Source organism: Calidris pugnax, unplaced genomic scaffold (genome assembly GCF_001431845.1).
Source record: "Calidris pugnax isolate Ruff unplaced genomic scaffold, ASM143184v1 scaffold18, whole genome shotgun sequence".
NCBI classification, from domain to species: domain Eukaryota; kingdom Metazoa; phylum Chordata; class Aves; order Charadriiformes; family Scolopacidae; genus Calidris; species Calidris pugnax.
Window position 1 is genome coordinate 10548529 of NW_015090812.1, and position 18228 is coordinate 10566756.

Below are 18228 nucleotides of genomic sequence, written 5' to 3' on the forward strand. Positions count from 1 at the left end.
ACCCTGTTTTATGCTGACTCCCTGGGGCAGGTGAGTCTGCAAGGGGTGGGGAGCTGGTGGGGAACAAGGGGTCTGACCTGGCTGTACCTCTGAGCACCCCCTCACCTCCCCTCTCCCAAGGTGTGGGAGTGAGACAGTCTTCAAACTCTACTCTTCAGCGGGCAGAGCGGCCCAGAGCCTTTCTGCCCAGGCTCCCACATGCATCCAAACGCAATGGTGCCAACCCTGGGCTCCCCTCTGAGGAAAGCCAAGCATGCAGCATGCCCTGCCAAGATGTTCTTCCCTGCCCTCCTGTTTCTGTGAAACACACTGCTTCCAAAAATCAGCCCTCCCCATTTGTGCTGTCTCTGCATAACCTCTTGGCTGGCACATCTCACCACCTGAGCACCATCTCCTCCAGGACCTGCCAGTGCCCAACCCAGTGCCATCCATGCCTGGCAGGATCTACTCCAAAGGGCTCTGAGCCCAAAAGCTCTTGCTCTCCCCCAGCTTTCCTAGAAGGCTTTTCTCCACTCCCCAGGACCACACCAGCAGTACTTTCAAACACACATACACAGAGACATACCTACTGTAAGGGCTTCGATCTCCACTTAAGCGCCAAGTCCAGCTCCTAGTTTTAAAGAAATCTTGTTTGTTTCAAGCATCAGCATCTTAGCTAATGAGTTTTCGCTTCCCTTCTGTGCTCCACAAATACTGGGCTGAGTAATGCATAGCCTAATTGACTGTTAAGGTCACTGGTCAGCTCTTTAATCTTATTTAGTACACTTTGAGACAGTTCATGAGTCATTAGGGCTTCATTCTTGGGGACACAAAGACATGTAATATACATTAATAAAGAGCATAAATGTAATCCAATGTGTGTATTTTACAGATTGTGAAATTAGAAAGATGGCATTAAGTATTTCTTTGCAATGTTATCATTTTAATTATGTTACTTATTTTAATATACAATAAAAATATTTAATTGTGAGAGCCTGCTGGTGTCTTTGTAATTTGTAATGTTGCCGTAGCTCTAAGAAAATTCCTTGGTAGTAAAAGTCACACTTTAAATACCAACTTGAAGGGAAAGATTGGCTCAAGGGAGACCTATCTTAAAAATTCGTTACTTGAAGGGGAAAAAAAAAAAGACATTTTTCAAGCTGTTATTCATGATATTTGATTTTATGATGTAAATTATAATTCGGTGCACACACACGTGTCAGGAACTTTGCAATACTTTTGAAAGGGATCAGCATCGCTAATCAGGCACTGAAATCCAATTTCTGGGAGAATCTGGGAGCTCAAAGCTGAACATTTTTGCTAGCTTGGAAAGACCTTTGAAAAATAAAGTTAAACAGTAATTACACATAAATGTGCTTGAGAAACTTTACACCTGTCTTGACATGAAACAGATCTTTGCATGGATGATGAAATTCTTGGCATTGCTTTAGGTGATTGGGATGGCATTAGCTTAGGCAGGGTAAGAATTCAACAGCCACAAGCCTGGACAGGTAGGATAAAGGAGTTACTGACTCAAAAAAGCATGACAGCTTATCTGTTGAAAGTCTAAACACGTTAATCATTTAACATAAACAGATCTGCTGATATTTTTAGCAAAGCATTTCAACTCATAAGTAACAATGTTAAAAAAGGACACCAGTAACCTTAATCATATTTTCCACAGGTCCTCCCAGCCCCTCGCAGATTGTTTCTACTAGAACTCAGAGCAGAGGAAAAAAAAAAAAAAAAAAAGAAAAAAGCCAAAGACAAGTAGCTGGGTTGAGGGATTAGGACAATAAAGAAATTGCTGGCAATCAATGTTTGACTGCTGGCTATGCTACAGACTCCTCCTGCAACCTTTATCTCCCTGTGCCTCAGTTCCCAGTCTGTAAAACAAAGGTGATAACATTTCCCTACCTCACAGGAACGTTCTCAGAATAAATCCATAAATGCCTGGGAGACACTGAGACACCACTGTGACAGAGGCCATAAAAATACCTAGGAAAAAAAACAAACATAAAAATAAGTGTCATAAATGACTATAACAGCAGAGACATTCACAGACTAAATGTAAAGCAAAGGTTAAAACTTCAGTTAACAACACGAATTTTCCATCCTGGGGAAAAAGCAATTTGGTTCAGCACATATTCCCATCGGAACACTCTTAAAACCGTCACAGCAAGGGACAGTTTCCCCTTTCCTACTTGGCAACAACACCGTCACGATAACCTACCACCACATACAGACGCAGATGGGAAAGGTGTTTCCTTTACAGATCACCAGCTCAATGCCTCCATCACGAGCACCACATCAGAGAGCCCCAGCCACAGCGATGGACCCCAAAGTACTGACAATGCTCTTCCTCAGTCTCTATATCTGGCAACTACTGCAGAACTGAGTTCCTCCAAGAGTTAAAAAAACTTCTAATTTTCAGCCTAACATTTACTCCTGAACAGCTTTTATCCATTTGTTTTCATGCCAACATTGATCCAGCAGCTTAAACAGCTTTTCCCTACCCCTGAAGTTTATTTCCCTGACGATAAAAAATGAATTACACGACCTCCTTGTCAGGGCTCATTTTACCACCCAACCCAAGCAAGTTCTTGGAGTTTGTTCTCAGAAGACTCTCCATCCTTGAGGTTAGCTACCTCCTACTGTTACCCCACTTCATCCTATCCTTCCCAGCACCATCCTTGCAGCTCACTGTCACCCTGTGACTGCACAAAGACGTGTTTCTCCAGTATTTCCAACTGGTAACACCCAACATCCTACCGAGCTCAGAGCAAAAGTGTCTTTCTCCTAATGCCTCCTCAGGTCATGACCCTGCACACTATCAGCATGGAGATACATCCCACTTCCATTGCTCCAGGTCTCAGGGTCTTTCTGAAAGACATTACAATCCTTCACATCCCTGACTGTGCCTCCCCCCATCCAACCTCCACAGTGCTCCAAGCCCTCAGGGCTCCGCTCCACTGTGCCAGGAACATTACAGGGGACATGCATGGTATCCCCAAAAAACACACCTCCTATCTTCAGTGTTAACTCGGCTCAGCAACCGACGGCTTGAGCTTGATTACACCGTTAAGCGTTCTTTAACGTGAGCCAAATGACTACAGCCCTCAGAAGGATAAGTGATTTAAAATTATGCAAATGTATAGAATGTGTTATTTAGTCTTTATCATTTGCAAAGTACTCATTTCGTAAACAGTTTCAGCACACTTTCAGAGAGTGTGGCCCTGCCCCGAAATCTGGGTCTCTGATGGTTGCTGCATCACACACCGACCGCATCCCTGGTGGGAGCGGGGAGGAACACCAACAGCGCACTCCAACTCTGAGGTGGGACATGGGGCTGAGACAGCCCACCCACCCAATGCCCCACACACTTCCCGATACCCTCCACCCACCCTCTTACCATCCATGCACTGCCTGGAGGACCCTCTCTCATCCCCTCACAACCTGAGCTGACTAGGACAACAAAAATTTTTTTATTTTTTTTTTTCCTCCTCCTTTCAGGGGAGAGAGAGCAGCTCCCTGCCTGCTGGCACAGCCAGTGGAACCAGCTCGCCAGCTGGTCAGACAAGCACTGGAGCTGGTAGGAGGAGAATGGAAAGCTCACCCCTTCTGCTGGCTGTCTGCCGCCAGATCGGACTGGGATGTATCGGAAACCTCAGCCCAGGGAACTAGAATACAGTCACCTTTCCAAGGACTCGGATCCATTTAAAACTGTGCTCTAATAACCTTGACAAACAAATATATTATGCAATTTTATGTTATGCAGCGTTGACTTCAATGACTCTGTAGCAGTGCTTACTCTACTATATTTACTTCTGGCACACCCTGGCAGCGTTCACTGCAGTCATTCAGAGCGTGTTCCTCTTTTAAACCCGGAGGTCTTACCCTGCCAATATCTATGCACAATGCTCCTCAATATGCTTTTTGTAACTTTGACCGTGTTGTCCCTCTTTCTTTTGTCCCTGCAAGCTGCCCTGTCTACAACACATTGTAAGATCTTTTCCCCCTCTCACACAGGATCCCAATTTTCTAACCCAGCACCTCTCCCTCGTATCAGGTCTCCAACCCCCACCTTCAGCTGTCCCACACCGCCATTCTCCATCCCTCAAGTCAGAATTTTAGAGAAGCACCCTGGCCTACCCTGCCAGGCTCCCTGGGATTTGAGGAAAGCCCTCTTTTTAGGCACGCACTCATCCAACTTGATGCCCATGACCAAGATTAACATACTAAATGAATATGAAGATAGAGTATACAAATCTGTTTTCTCCCCTCCCCCATGACTAACACAATGACCATTTCGGTACTGGCTCTTTTTGGTCTCTTCATCAGCCAGTCTGTCTTGCAAGAACGGCAATCACATCTCAGTGGAATAATCCATCCAGCAGTAAGTGGTTTGCTAAATCCCAGGACACGTTGTATACAGAGAAGGATACTTAAGCTACTTAAATGGCAACCCCTTATTAAATGCATAAAAATGCTTGAAACTTGTGTAAGCCAACAATTTAAATTAACATCCTCCCCTAAACATATCAGTCTCTGCTGCTAATTGTTACATCGCTTTTTATGCATCTCTTTTGAATTTATTCTTCAGAAACCCGATGGAATTTCCTATAGTTCTAACACACATAGTTGTGGTCGTCCATGGTACCCATGCGCGTAGTTCACTAAAATCTCCTTTCTCCCAAAAGCGTAAGTAGATTTGGCATTTGCACAGTAGAGGCAGTTCAAGTCAACTAGTCTCAGCTACACCACTGGGGCTCTGCTGCTAGGAAAGCAAAGGGAAAAACACCACCAAAAAAAATAAACAAACAATCTTTTCTACAGTGGAAGTATTAACACAGAGAGCAAAGAATTTTCAGATAAGGTTAGAAAAAACTCTTAGTCATACCAAGCACTGTTTAATATGCAATTTAAGACCCCTGGAAGCCCCTGTCACAACAGGACCTGTGCATGGTAAAGTGATGGCTCACGCTCTGAATTTCTTCACATCTGTTTGTCTGACATGTATATTTAAAATTTTACACTGATTCCATTTTGGATGCCATATTATAAAACAGATGTTCTGCTTAGACGGGGGAGAGCATATAAACATCAGGCGTTTGCTGTTGAGGATTAAACATTAACAAAAAAAAATTTAATCAGTAGTGACGAAAGCGGTAATGGCCGTTCACTGGAGATAACCCCCTCCGTGAAGCACACTGCAGCCTCCATCACGCTAATTTAGGTTCTTCGAAGCCTAAAGAGACCATACCAATAGGATTTTCACAGACTAAATTACACACAGATTTCCTCCCCCTCCCCTCCACCCCCAAATTAAACTCAAGGCCCAGGGCACTGCAGCACCCGGACACCTCCACAACCCAACGCACGAGCACTACCACCACCGGTTTTGCCAGTTTAGCCCCCTGTGTCAAGCCCAAAACAATATTTTCTGAAGCTCTTCCAGGCCGCTTTTTCAATCTACGTGACAGTGTTTACTGAAGTAGCCAGGAGCATTTCATGGAGCATTGATAACAGCACGGAATTCCTCGTTTCTTGGTAAGCTCCCATGCTGGCTGACACAGCAAGAGGCGCCGCGAGAGGCCAAGAAAAGCCGCAACTTATCACAAGAAAATGGCAAATTGTGAAAAACCTGTATCACAAGGTTAGCTGCCTAGGCACAGCTTTAATAGAGCTCCATAAATACCTCAGTCTAACACTGACAGAGGTTAAAAACCTATTATCTTTCCCAAATGACAGTGTGAACATATGTTCAATCGAACACCCCGCCCCACCAAGCTACAAAGTAGACTCTGCTCTTTCAGTTCCACAAATACAAACCACAGGGAGCATTTTAAATGAAAGCATTATGAAGATTACATTAGGCAAGTTTGATCTACTGTAAAACACTCACACACAACATTAAGAGGGAGAACAACCTTTAACACCTGCTTTCTCTTCAAACATAGCATTATCTCTGTGCATGGCTTGGCTCTTAATGGGATGAAATCTCAAGCTAAATTGCATGGCTTACTCCACCAGCAAGGAATACTTTAAATGTTTGAGACCTAGTGGCCCACTAATACCGAACCGGTGAGAATATTCTTCTTTAAGTGTACAGTCTGCTGAGCTGCTCAGCTGGCTGCTGACCCACGGCTCAGCTCAGCGGAGAAGGTTTTCACCCCAGTGTGAGATGTTGTGACACAAGAAAAGATGCGGTAGCTGGAAAAGGACTGCGCGATCCAAGCGGTGCTGTGGAAAAGTCATCATCATAAATATTCACGCGCAGGCTGATTTGTTTTCTTACCAATAGCACATTGTTATTCACAAATATTAATTAGTTTCTAAATACCACCTGTTACTCAGCCCTCCCCTCCGCCTGCATGCCACGAGGCTCCCCGGCTGCGGAGGCTTGCAGCCCCTCCACTCTGCTCGGAGATTTAATGATGTTTCAACTTCCACAGCTCACTCAGCTGCTGGGAGGAGAGGCAGGGAATAATTACTCACTCATGTCTTTCTCTGCCGACCTCTCTGGTGGATGAAACGAGCAACTTTAATGGCCTCTGAAGGGAGCCTGGTCCAGCCTGTCTCAGATGGGAAGGATGACGACTGCACTGGTAGGTCTTTGGAGGGGAAAATGGTTTTAAAGATCCAAACTTCAAAGATCTCAACGAGGGCAGAGTTCAAGCTCAAACACTCTCCCCACTGGAGGTAGGAAAGCTTCTAATGCAATCACTCGTGTTTCCAGCCATCGCTCACGCGTTAGACAGAGCTGAGGCACCAGGAATTGCCTGTCACATCCTACAGTCTGAGTAAATCTCCGTCTGCCAGGAGGAGAGCTGTTACAAAGCCAAGCAAATTTCTTTGGATTTCTTTAGACCACTTCCTCAAAGGATCTCTCTGAAGGTAAGAGGTACACGTGCAGGCAGATGGCCAACGCCAGGTATATGGGAATCATCCTCCTCCCTACTAACAAAGGCAAACATGTTCCCTCCTCCTCCTAATTATATGCATCATCCACAATATGAGAAAGTTGGGCAGAGCATTGATGACATTGGGCAGAGCACTGATAAAATGCACGAGTTGGCAGCACACTTAAGGTTGAAGAAGTGACACGGATGAATGACTAAGTCTTGGTCTCTCTACGAATCCTGGATGAAAGATCCCTCAGACCTCTGCAACACACTCACCCTGCTCGCTGCCAAGCAGAGATGACTAGGGAGGACAAGCTGGTTTTGGTGAATTTAAATACAAATGAAAAAAGGTATGGGACTAAAACCTTGAGTCAGGGTTCACACCCAGTCCCGTTGGAAGAGACAAACCCAAAGCACCCTCCTCACAGACAAGAACCAAAAGACTCAAAGCTCCAAAACCCAGCATTTGGCATTTCCATCGTCTTAGGAAGTAGTGCTGCCTTTTCCCTGCAGGTGCAGCAAGAAGGTTGTTATCCCACATCTGACAGACCTGATACCAGGGCACAGACATCAGCTTGTACTCTTCTCAAGGAGGAGACACAATCTATTCAATACGCCTCTCTACAACAGCAGATTTTTCTTACGTGGTACAGAGAAGGATTCACCAGTACAGTCCAATCTGAATACTTCTTAACAGGTTTTTTAAGATCTTATGGATCATGCCATAAGCTCTACAGAACAGCTACAGAGTATTCCAAGTAATAAATAACAGATTTAAGATGAAAAACCACAGCAGTTTTTGCTGGTATACCTAACTGTAGGACAATTTAACCTTGTCCTTGCAAAATATGGAACAGGGGAGTTTTGATCAGGGCTTATTATCCTAAAACTCTTACTAGGAAAAAAGCTCTGCAGTAGTCCCTGCAGACAGCAGTAACCCAGGATTATCAGGATTTTCTGAGAGTTTGGTTAACCTCACGTTCAAGTTCCTAAGACTGCAAAACTCACAAGTGGGAGGGCAAGAAGCACACAGGAATGTCTGCAGTTATTTTCCCAGTAACTGACAAATACGGTGCTGAATTTCTTAGGGACTTGAATGGCTAAAGCTGAAGTTAAGCTCCACTAGAGCTATATTTAGTTCTGCACAAATACAAATTAGGAAACACTTTCTTCCCAGTTACTAATGCAGTGTGACAGGAAACAATTATTTGCTCAGTGTCTAATGTTACCTTTGGTGAATATTTGGTTTGCAGAAATTGTATATTGTATAATAAAGAACCAAGCCGATATTCTGCAAATCAGTGAGAAAACTCATTTAAGAAGATGAAGAAACATTTGATTTGCACATGTCTGAGCTACGCTGGTCTTAGCTATGCAGATAGAGTCAGTGTTGAGGCATCTTTTGCTTTGATACGCAAGTACAAAGTGAGTTTTCCAAATTGTAGAGTAATTTATTCAAGAATTCTATGGATATCTATAGAATATCATGGCTTCTCCAAAGTGTAAAATAGAGCTGGGCAGAAAGACAGAACAATTTAAAAAAAAAAAAATAATCCATCTTTTATGATTTCAGTGCCAAGTGCCAGTTTATCTCTACGGAAAATGCAATTCTGGGTCACAAGGGAGCTCTCAGCTCAGCAATCACTTCAGACTTGAATGTCTACAAAACACAAAAGACAACAAAATGCATGATTCAAATGAAGGGCTAGTTAGACCGTGGAGAACTAAGCCACGATTGTATAGAGGAATCCCACATGCTTCAGATGTGCTCAAAAGGGCTGCACTCGAAAAATCCTAGGCATGTGGCCGAGAAGAAATCCTGCTCCTGCAGCAAGAACGCCAACTAACAGGCCTGGAGCTTCCGAGCCATCTAAGACAGCATCCCTACGCACTAAAGGAAGTTAAAAGCATACAACACCGCGGCAGAAAGAACACATCCATCCTTTTGACACCGCTGGGCAAATCTTTGCAAGGCCCTTTACCATATTGAGTCATACGAGTATTTCTAGAGCTGGAAGAGTTGGCATTTCATGCGTGGCTTAAGTGATTAAGACTCAGTGTAAGCAGAGAGATGAACTGAGCACCTGCGCCCTGATGTGCTGGTGACCTTTCCAGTTGCAGATCCCTTTAAGATGGAAGATGGATGAGCCCTCAGCACCATCCAAAACACCACCACACCCAACTTTTTTAGGCAAAGCAGGACTACTAAAATAAACACGTCTTTGCCTAATCTTCCACAGCTTGCTTCTGGGGAAAAAAAAAAAAAATGGAAAGGAGCTGATAGACATTTGGTTTCTTGATAGTGTTTTGTAAAAGATTATCTGTTATTTTGGCAGTAGGTTCTCAGAAGCAGGTGGAACAAGGAAATATGAGTTCTGGGCACAAGGCAAACAAATCTCTCGCCATTAGCCAAAACATTTCTTAAGACTCCGATTCAGAACAATCTCTTTTACCTACAGTGCCAAGCATGACTAATTTTGATGAACAAGTTACAAGGATTTCCAAGGAGAAATGACACCTCCACTACTTGCAGCTGTATGAAATCTAGGAACAATGTTTATATGCTTTATCTTCTTGAAGGATCCTGTGGCAAGGGGAAAAATTCATGCCCCAACTGCCTATAAGGTCAAGTGTATCAAAACTTCTCGTAAGTGTTCACCAGCAGCCAGAGCTGCAAACCGAAGATGCCTGTTTAAGCTGTGTCCTTGTACCCAACTAGGATATTCAGTAGGCATAATATTTCTCCTTGGGAAACTCAAGGTTTGACAAGGAATTTTACCTCTAATGCCCATCAAGTCCCTGCCTGTGATTTACTTGCTATAACATTTTTACTATAACAAGGTAACTCCTACAGCGCTTTCTATATTGATCAGCAAAAAACAGCGCTGAAGTCAAAGACTGTTATCTTGTCTACACTGCTGGAGGGAGGAGGTCTAAATTTTTCTCAGATATATCCAACTAACACGCTACCATTTTATCCAGGCACAGCTGAACATCTCACCCCCGCTCCCAATGCTGTCAAAGGAGCAGGAACAATCACAAATCTGCGTTGCTGGGACCGGGGTGCATGTCGATATACCGAAGGGCAGCAGCTACGTCATCTTGTTCAGAGATGTACCAGTTTTAAAGGCTTTTCTCTACTTCAATGGTACTGACACAGCCAGACGGGTCAGCTAACACGGGCACCAGCCTGATCAAACAAGATGCGGCTGAAGCTCTTCATGCAGCTGATGCAATGTCAATGTATTTTTCTCACTGCTCTTGTGTTATTCCTGTACACACAGCACTACAGCAATGTTCTCGGTGACTAAACAGGAATCATCTCTGTCAAACTTTGCCAAAGAGACCAGACTGGACTTTCAGCAGTCAAGCACATGTAAGCCACGTTCACCTTCTAGTTGCGTAGAAGCTTTTACTAAGGTATTATATGACTCTATACTTCTCCTTGGCTGTTCTCTCAAAAGAGAGGGCACAAAGCAAAACAAGGCTCAAAGGAACAAGATGAACCATTTCCCTGGAACTGACTCATTTTCACCAGAAGTCTCCCCCTTTCCCCACTCTATCAAAGACTTATCCTCTCACCCTCTTTATCACAGTGCTAAAATGACCAGGAGGAAAAGGAGGAATCACCTTTCTGACGCAGGCTGCCACACAGCACCTCTTCTCCCCCTCACAGAGCTTTTAAACAAATGCATAATGTGAATGGAGTCTCCAAGAACTTAACAGAGGTTTAAGGAATGAGGAGACATGGATGACAGGCATACAAATTACAAATACTGAGTAATCAAAGGGATAAAAACACATGTTTTAGGAATTAAGAGCAGCTAATTATTAGGAATTAGGATTAAGTTTCTTTAAAAAGAATAACTTAACTACTACACATCAGCCTACTGTGTCTTCTCTTGCACGTAGAGAATTTGGCACTGAATAGGATGCTTAAGCGATGGTTCTCTTTCATCTGAAGCATCCATTCCCTCAATGGTCATCCCAGCCTTGGAGTCTGCCAAGGGTAAACCAGAGGGAACATGCTTAACTCCTGTTTTCTCCAGGATGAGCTAGAAAGTAGCACTCTCCAAGCACTGCTCAGTGGTTCCCCACCTCCTATTTTGCAGGATTTTAACCCCACATCAAGCACACTCTCATACAGAGCTGACTTTAAGGGAGTCTAGATGAGTTTCAAGTTTTCTAGAACAAGAGAAGACCACACCAGTACCCTGTCAACACCAGAAGAGCAGAACACCTGCAGCACAAGGGACAGAAGTGAACCAGAGATAATACAACGTCCAAACTACATGAACTTGTGAAAGTGGCACCGATATGACAGAGAGCATGAAGTCAGGACTAGGGTTGCTCTTTGAGCGGCTCTCAGCCTTCTTTGGTTATTCCACAGGACAGTAAATTCTGACCGTACTGGAAAAAAGAATGTTATGTTACAAGAAACAAACATTACAAAATTAAGGCAAAAACATACAATGGAAAGGTTTATTTCTTTTTAATCCATTGCAGTTCATTTGATCAGCTCATCACACAGCAGGATCATCTTCAAGTAGCCAGCGTTCACATCTTGCTACAGCATAAATCCAAGACAAGCAATAAACAGCATGAAGGAAAATTTCAGAGGAACTATTAGATCAGGTACACATTAGTGTTGCCTGAAATGTGTCCTCCATTGCACTGAAGGGCTGATGTCTATCTGTCTCTCTACAAGGCTTTTGACACAAAGCCCAAAGACCCGTAAGAACGCATTAACATTGGAAAATTAGCAGCAACAGCCAAACCCGTAAAGAACGACCACCAGCAAACCCTCATACTAAGTATAACCAAGCTTTCTTAACACCTCCACAAATCATACTACTTCTTTCTTTCCCCCTCCTTTAAAAGGGTAAGAAAAAATCAGAAATAAAATAGCATCAATCTGCATGAACCTAAAAGGTTTTCCTGTCAGTAGCAGCAATGCTACTGTCCCAAACACGATCTGGAATTGCAATAATCATTCAGACTGGAACATCCAATCCCTGACAACTGACTAAAGGTGAGCTGCAGCTTAAAAATAAAATACTCCTATGTTAGAAGTAAAAATAGGTGAACACACTCACTATATCACACATCCATTGGTACAGAGTATCTAGTATAAATGCATATTAAACATGGATGGATATACTCTCAAAATCTAGACAAGCATATTTTTTAAACACAGAAACAGCTTTCCCCATTCCTATACCAGAATTATCATGAGTTATAATCCCCAGTGAGTGATCTGCTATAACAGAAAGTATTAATATAAAGAGCACTTTAAAAAGTTATTTACAATACAAACACACTATTTTTTGCTTAGTAAAATAAGCCAAAATCCTGTCTCAGAGCTGCCTCTATTTCAATTTTATATATGTGAATAAAGCACCAAAAAAATGGAATATATTGATAATAGTAAAATAAATGCACTGCATATCCATTTTGCTCTACAATTCCACCTTAAACCATCATGCACTGAAATATTTGTGTCCTCTGAAACTCTCAGAAAATTGAATGTGACATCAAACGTAACCAACACACTGCAACACAGATTTCCACGTTAATTATAAAGGCTATATCAGCACTACATACTCAGAAGCATATTAACGGTACCAAGTACTACAGTAACCACAATGATCAACTTTGGATAGTCTAAGTTCTTATTTCTTGTAATCAAAAATACAAGAAATCGTTGTTTCTTGTAATCCTGCAACATGCTTATACAAGTGACGCCGAATAAAAGAAACTCCCAGATACATGGATTTGTCTTTTCACGCTGTTAAGGGTTTTAACTTGAGAAGCAAAATAAACATTTACTTTTAACATATTTAAATAATGTCTTCAAGTACTTAATAAAAATTAAGTTTTATGTTTCTAAAACACTACAACATTTTATATATTTATAAACATGCATAACATTAAAACAAATTTACATATCAAAAGTATTCAAATTTAATATACGTTCAAAAAACCTAACATTTGCTTCCCAAGCCTTCAAGAGAGGCAAATCACCAGCCTAAACTACTGAAAGTAATGCACTAAACCAACTCTAAAGAGTGATTGACCTTTTGCTTGATATAGAAATAGCTCTGTTCCTAATTTCAGTTTATTCAGTTAATTCAATTCAATGACTTGATTTGCTCAAAATAAGAAATCAATTAAGAAATAACATAGCATGAAGATTTGTTTTTATTTTCCAATCTAGAAATAAACATTAAGTGCAAGAGGATGAGATTTACCATTTACAAAATCCTCCAGGGCCAAAACCATTTTCCAGTCACTATCCAGAATTAATACCATAACTATTTTAAACTTTGAGAGCATTCCTGTACCAATTTGAAAAGCAAAACACAGAAGCAAAAGTTTGCTTTCAATTTGCGTGTCCAGTAAATTTGAGAAAAACATACTTAACATTTTAATATTGTTTCATGCATTTTAACTGAATTCAAATTTTGACATCAATACAACTATGTATTCAGCACTCAATATATGTTAAACACGTATTTTACTACCAAAAATATGAGCATGAAGTATCTGAATGCTTATTTGGCATAGTTAGACAATTACAACCTATGCTTATAATGTTGACAAAAGGTGTTACCTTACTGTAAAAGCTGTACTTAGCAGCAAATCAAGGCAATCTAATAATTACCAAACTACTAATAATTAACCTCTCCTTTGAGAAATGTAACAAAGTAAGATCAAAGTGACTGATTTACATCAAAGTTTCTGCTTGATTTACATCATTATTTAAATCATGTTACAGAGAACAAGATATTTATTACAAAGTAGCAAAAAAGGAGTGGAAAGATTTAATGAACTCTGACAATGATCTCTATTTTTAGCCTCATCCAAAATTCACCATGGACTTGGCAGGAAAACGTCTGAAGGTCCTTGAGCTACTCTATAGGTTGTGTACCTGGTAGTCTTTCATTTCAGAATATTCAGCTGGGGTAAAACTCAAGAATGAGTTCTTTCACAATTACTTGGGAGCTGGAAAGGCTGGGATACTTGGGCAGATTTCCATGTACCCCTAACCATGCTGGGATCGTGTTCCTGCTGGTGAATGAAGCCTCCTAAGTATCTCCTACTCATCCGTGCTCCAACAAGTAACATCTCAAAGCGCTTCAGAGCCCGTGGTGGAATTAAGCAAAACATCCCTCAGCTCTGACAAAATCTTTTACTGATGAGGGGAGTAAGGAGGGAGGACAACCTCTTATCTCAGTCACGGTATTTTTCCTTTATTACAAGAATTAAAGAATTATGAGAAACATACAAAGTTAATGCAGACAAATGATTTTTTTTATCTCGCTAGTATTTTAATTAAAACCTTTTGTCATGTCTGCTAAGCAAGTTCAAAGTGTTGCAATGCAGTAGCAATGGGAACACAGAAGTCTTGTTATGCTTGGGGAAAAAAATGTTTTCAACTTTTACCGAATCAGCGACTGTAATTACTACAGGAATAAATCAAATTTATAGCAGGCAAACACAAGGCATAATCATTTTTTGTGTGGCCATAAATGAGTTTATTTTTGTTGCAATGTGATAAAGTTTAACATTTTCTGCATGTCAGACAGACTATTTTGATAATATTCTTTACATTTCCTCCTTATTAACAAGATGAAAAATTTGCTATTAAGATATGCAAGTCATCTCAATACATCTTGTTACTGGATAAGCTTCAAGAAAATCTTAAAGCACTTTTTTCTAACCACATTAACACAATAAATGCATAGAAAAAATTCTTGCTTTGGTAGTAGACAATGTTCTCGCAAAATATCAAGAGGTGGAATTCAGCAAACTACAGCAAATCAGTTGGCTTTTTTTTTTTTTTAATTCTGTTCAGAATGCTGCAACAGGGGAGACAAAAGCAGTTTTAATTTTCATTATTTCCAAAGATATTTTTTTTCAATTTATCTGAATGTGAGACAAAAAAAATGTTGCCTTTTTTATCATGCCAAAGACTATGCTATTTAAAAGTACTTCCACATCTCCACTTTCCCCACTAACCTTTTGTGAAGAACAATTTCTGATTGCTAGGCTATTTTTCATTTGCCTACCTCTATTCATAAAAAAAAAAAAAAAAAGCACGTAAAATGGCAGATTTGAGAGACTGTTAAATAACTTGAATAACTTACATACATAAAAAACTGTTCTGCAAAACCTAAAAAGTAATGTTATCAAAATATGGGATCGCTGCAGTGTACAATGGCCCTGCCAACCGTGGAACGGCTCGAGCGCTCACTGGCATCCAACCACCACAGCACGTCATCCACACAAGTAATTTGCTCTTTGCTTGAACATCCGTTTTGAAGAGTAAATATGTACGTGCGCGTGCACACGAATGCTTTTGAGTACATACACAAAGGCCGCCCGTAATCAAATAAACCTGACAGCTCCTTGCGGAAAAAAGCATTTTTATGAGACCACATAGTCGAAGTCAGCAGAATAGTTTGGACCAAGTTATCCGAGAATTCTTTACGAAATTCGGTTTCTCCATGTCATGGACTGGAAAATTACCATGGAAATATACGGCAGAAATTACTGCAGGTAGGCTGTCACCTCCGGTGCCGGGAGAGATGGCTGAGCAATGCCACCGCAACGGGAAGGATGGCTCTGAAAATGTTTCTGCAAGACGGCTGCGGAAAGACCTTTATCAGCTAGCAACTATAAATTTATTCCCTGCAAAGGAACCTTCTGGCATCATGTGCAGAGAAAGGACATAAAACGCAATCTGTCTGCCAATGAAACTAAAAAGTGAACGCGAAGGCGGTAGAGGCAGCATATTTTGTTGAAATATGTAGATATGCCACTTAGATCTCAATGCGTGCCACTGTCTGACACCAAAGGGTGAAATGTTCTGATCTCAGCTGACAGTATTTACACTGAGAAAACCTCCAATATTTCATTCAAAGTTTCCAAAACGCTCATCATCCTCTCTCCAGAAGCAAGAGGGTGGGTTGAGAACCCTCTTCAAGGCTGGCAAACAGGCAACAGAGCCTGTGGACCAACTCGCCAGCATCGTTCCTCTTCATCCTGGCAGCACTTGCCTATCTGCTTCCAGAAGACAACTGAGGACCGTGGAAAATTAATTCACTTTGTTTCCTACAGCAAAAAAATACATCAAATCCTTCCCTCCAAGAAGGAGCACTGCAGGCTGCATTGCTCGCAGGGTAGGAGGCCAGCATCCCCTGCACTGCTGCCAAGGCAATGGGAAGACCACGACTCTGCAGCAGGGGGTAGGAGGCTTCTGCTTGCAAACAGATTAAGCAATCACATCATCCAGAAACAAATTTAGGGATTTGGCTTCCTACTTTATCCTCACCTTTGTTAGATAATTTGTGTAACCTGTAATATTAAATAAAAGCCATGCAGAACAGCAACCATGTCTTTTATAAATAGTTTTTAGAGAAGTAAAAAAATAACCATCACCCTCTAATCTAATAAAGCTGTTAAACAAACCCAGTAATATTCCATCAAATAGGCATGCAGAACTCTAATGCAAGTTAAACAGACACATATACAGAAAAAAATTAGGATCTGTGTAATACAACTCAATTTTCAGCAAGGCAATATTAAAATATAATTACCTAAATGTTTTAAAAAACAAATATGAAGATGAAGTAACAGTGTAAAAGGGCACAGGATCTAAAGGGCAATGGATCTAAAGATACATTTCAAAAATATTTAAGCCAGTTTTTGTCCTGAGGGCATAGGATCTAAAGGGCAAGGGATCTAAAGATACACTTTTAAATATTTAAGCCAGTTTTTCCCCTGAATTTTTATCATCCTATTAACATAAGTTTATACATTTTGTATAATAAGTTTGTGTATTACAATGTTGTTTTTTCCAATTGTTTAATCTTCCTATTTCTATTTTTTAAACACCCAGCAATTGCTCAAGCCTCTGGGTGTATTTATTTTAATTAAATAACGAAACCAAAGGAAAAGCTTTTGAATTGTTTGAAAGAGGGGAGACCACTCAGAATTTTCCTCCATGTGTTGCAATAGAGATCTGTCGGATACATCCCCAGAGTAACCCCACCATAGACAATAGCTGCGCCAACAGCAATTTGTCTGCATTGTGAAGAGAAACGTTTAACAACAACAACAAAAAAGTAATTTAATATTTGTATTGTGTTTGCACAAAGAACCGCTGATGAGAGCGAATACGGAATGCTTGGGGCAGCATCTGCCACCCTGTGCCCGTACGAGGGCACACTCCCACAGCCCGGACACAACGGGAGATGGACACGCTCCAGGACAGACTGACGCTCAAGCTGTGTACTCCTGCCGTTACTCCTCTTTAATCATTTATTCCATGGAAGATAAATGTTGACATGTTTTGGTGAAAGACCCAGCCCCCATCAAAACCCACTGCACTGGAGAGCCTTCCCCATGGGCTGGCCAGTCCTTGGCTCTACCGGGTGGCCAAAGCATCGCTTCTTTTTCCAACAACTCCTGCCGATGCACCTGTGTACGAGCCTTCATTCCACATGGCATTCACCAGCCTCCCAGGTTGGCTTTTTTTTTTTTTCTTACTTTTTGTAAAGGTACACTCAAATCTGTGGCCACACCAAGTTATTCATGTGGGATCCAGTCTCTGTGTTCTCCTGGAAATGGGCAATTCCAGGTTCTGCCCTCCCCTTCACCCACTCCTATTTACTCCCACAACCAGAACAGAGCAGTTCAAAACACAGGAGGTAAATAGAAAGGCTTAAAAGGCTTCCTCCCAGCTTCAAGTCAGAAAAATATCTTCTCAATATTTATGCCTTTTCAATGCAACCAATTTATTCTGTAACAAAAGGCTGCTTTTGAGGTAAACTCCTTACTCTGCATTAGGGCAACAGACTCAGCAGCACTTTAGATGCTGTTAGAAGAGGTTTTCTAAAAACCTGCACAAATACTGCACATGCAAGGAAGAAAACAGGATCTCTGTGGTTTTTCAGCCCACCACTCTTAACAGTGTACAAATTCAATGTAGACAAAGGCAGACAACACTCAAAACATGTGCTACTGCTTCAGAATGTTATTTCATAATAATAATTACTGAAAAAAGTACAGTGGTATTTGACAAAGACTTTTTTTTTTAAAATAAGCTTACACTGATGATAAGGTTTTTGCCAAGCTCACTACTTTATCTAAAAAGCAAATAAAAGTTCTAAATAAATTGCAAGGCAGTATTTTAGTTCACATACAGGGATCTAGTTATTGAACACAAGCAAAGTATTACAACTGTAGCAGCAAATAAACAATTTCACATCATACAAATTGCCCTGTCCTTTTAGGAAATAACTGGGAAGTAGTCTCCTTCAGCAGAGACTGTAGACTA

General features: G+C 41.3%; 1 protein-coding gene across 18 annotated transcripts in view; it reads right to left on the reverse strand.

The window, feature by feature from the left end:
- The window catches only part of PTPRF (protein tyrosine phosphatase, receptor type, F), a 378493-nt gene that overhangs the window by 293158 nt on the left and 67107 nt on the right, over positions 1 to 18228 (reverse strand). For all 18 annotated transcript variants that reach the window (XM_014939286.1, XM_014939284.1, XM_014939281.1 and 15 more), the window contains exon 2: positions 1897 to 1977. The gene's annotated coding sequence lies outside the window, so the exon portion shown is untranslated. The remainder of the gene's footprint in view (positions 1 to 1896; positions 1978 to 18228) is intronic.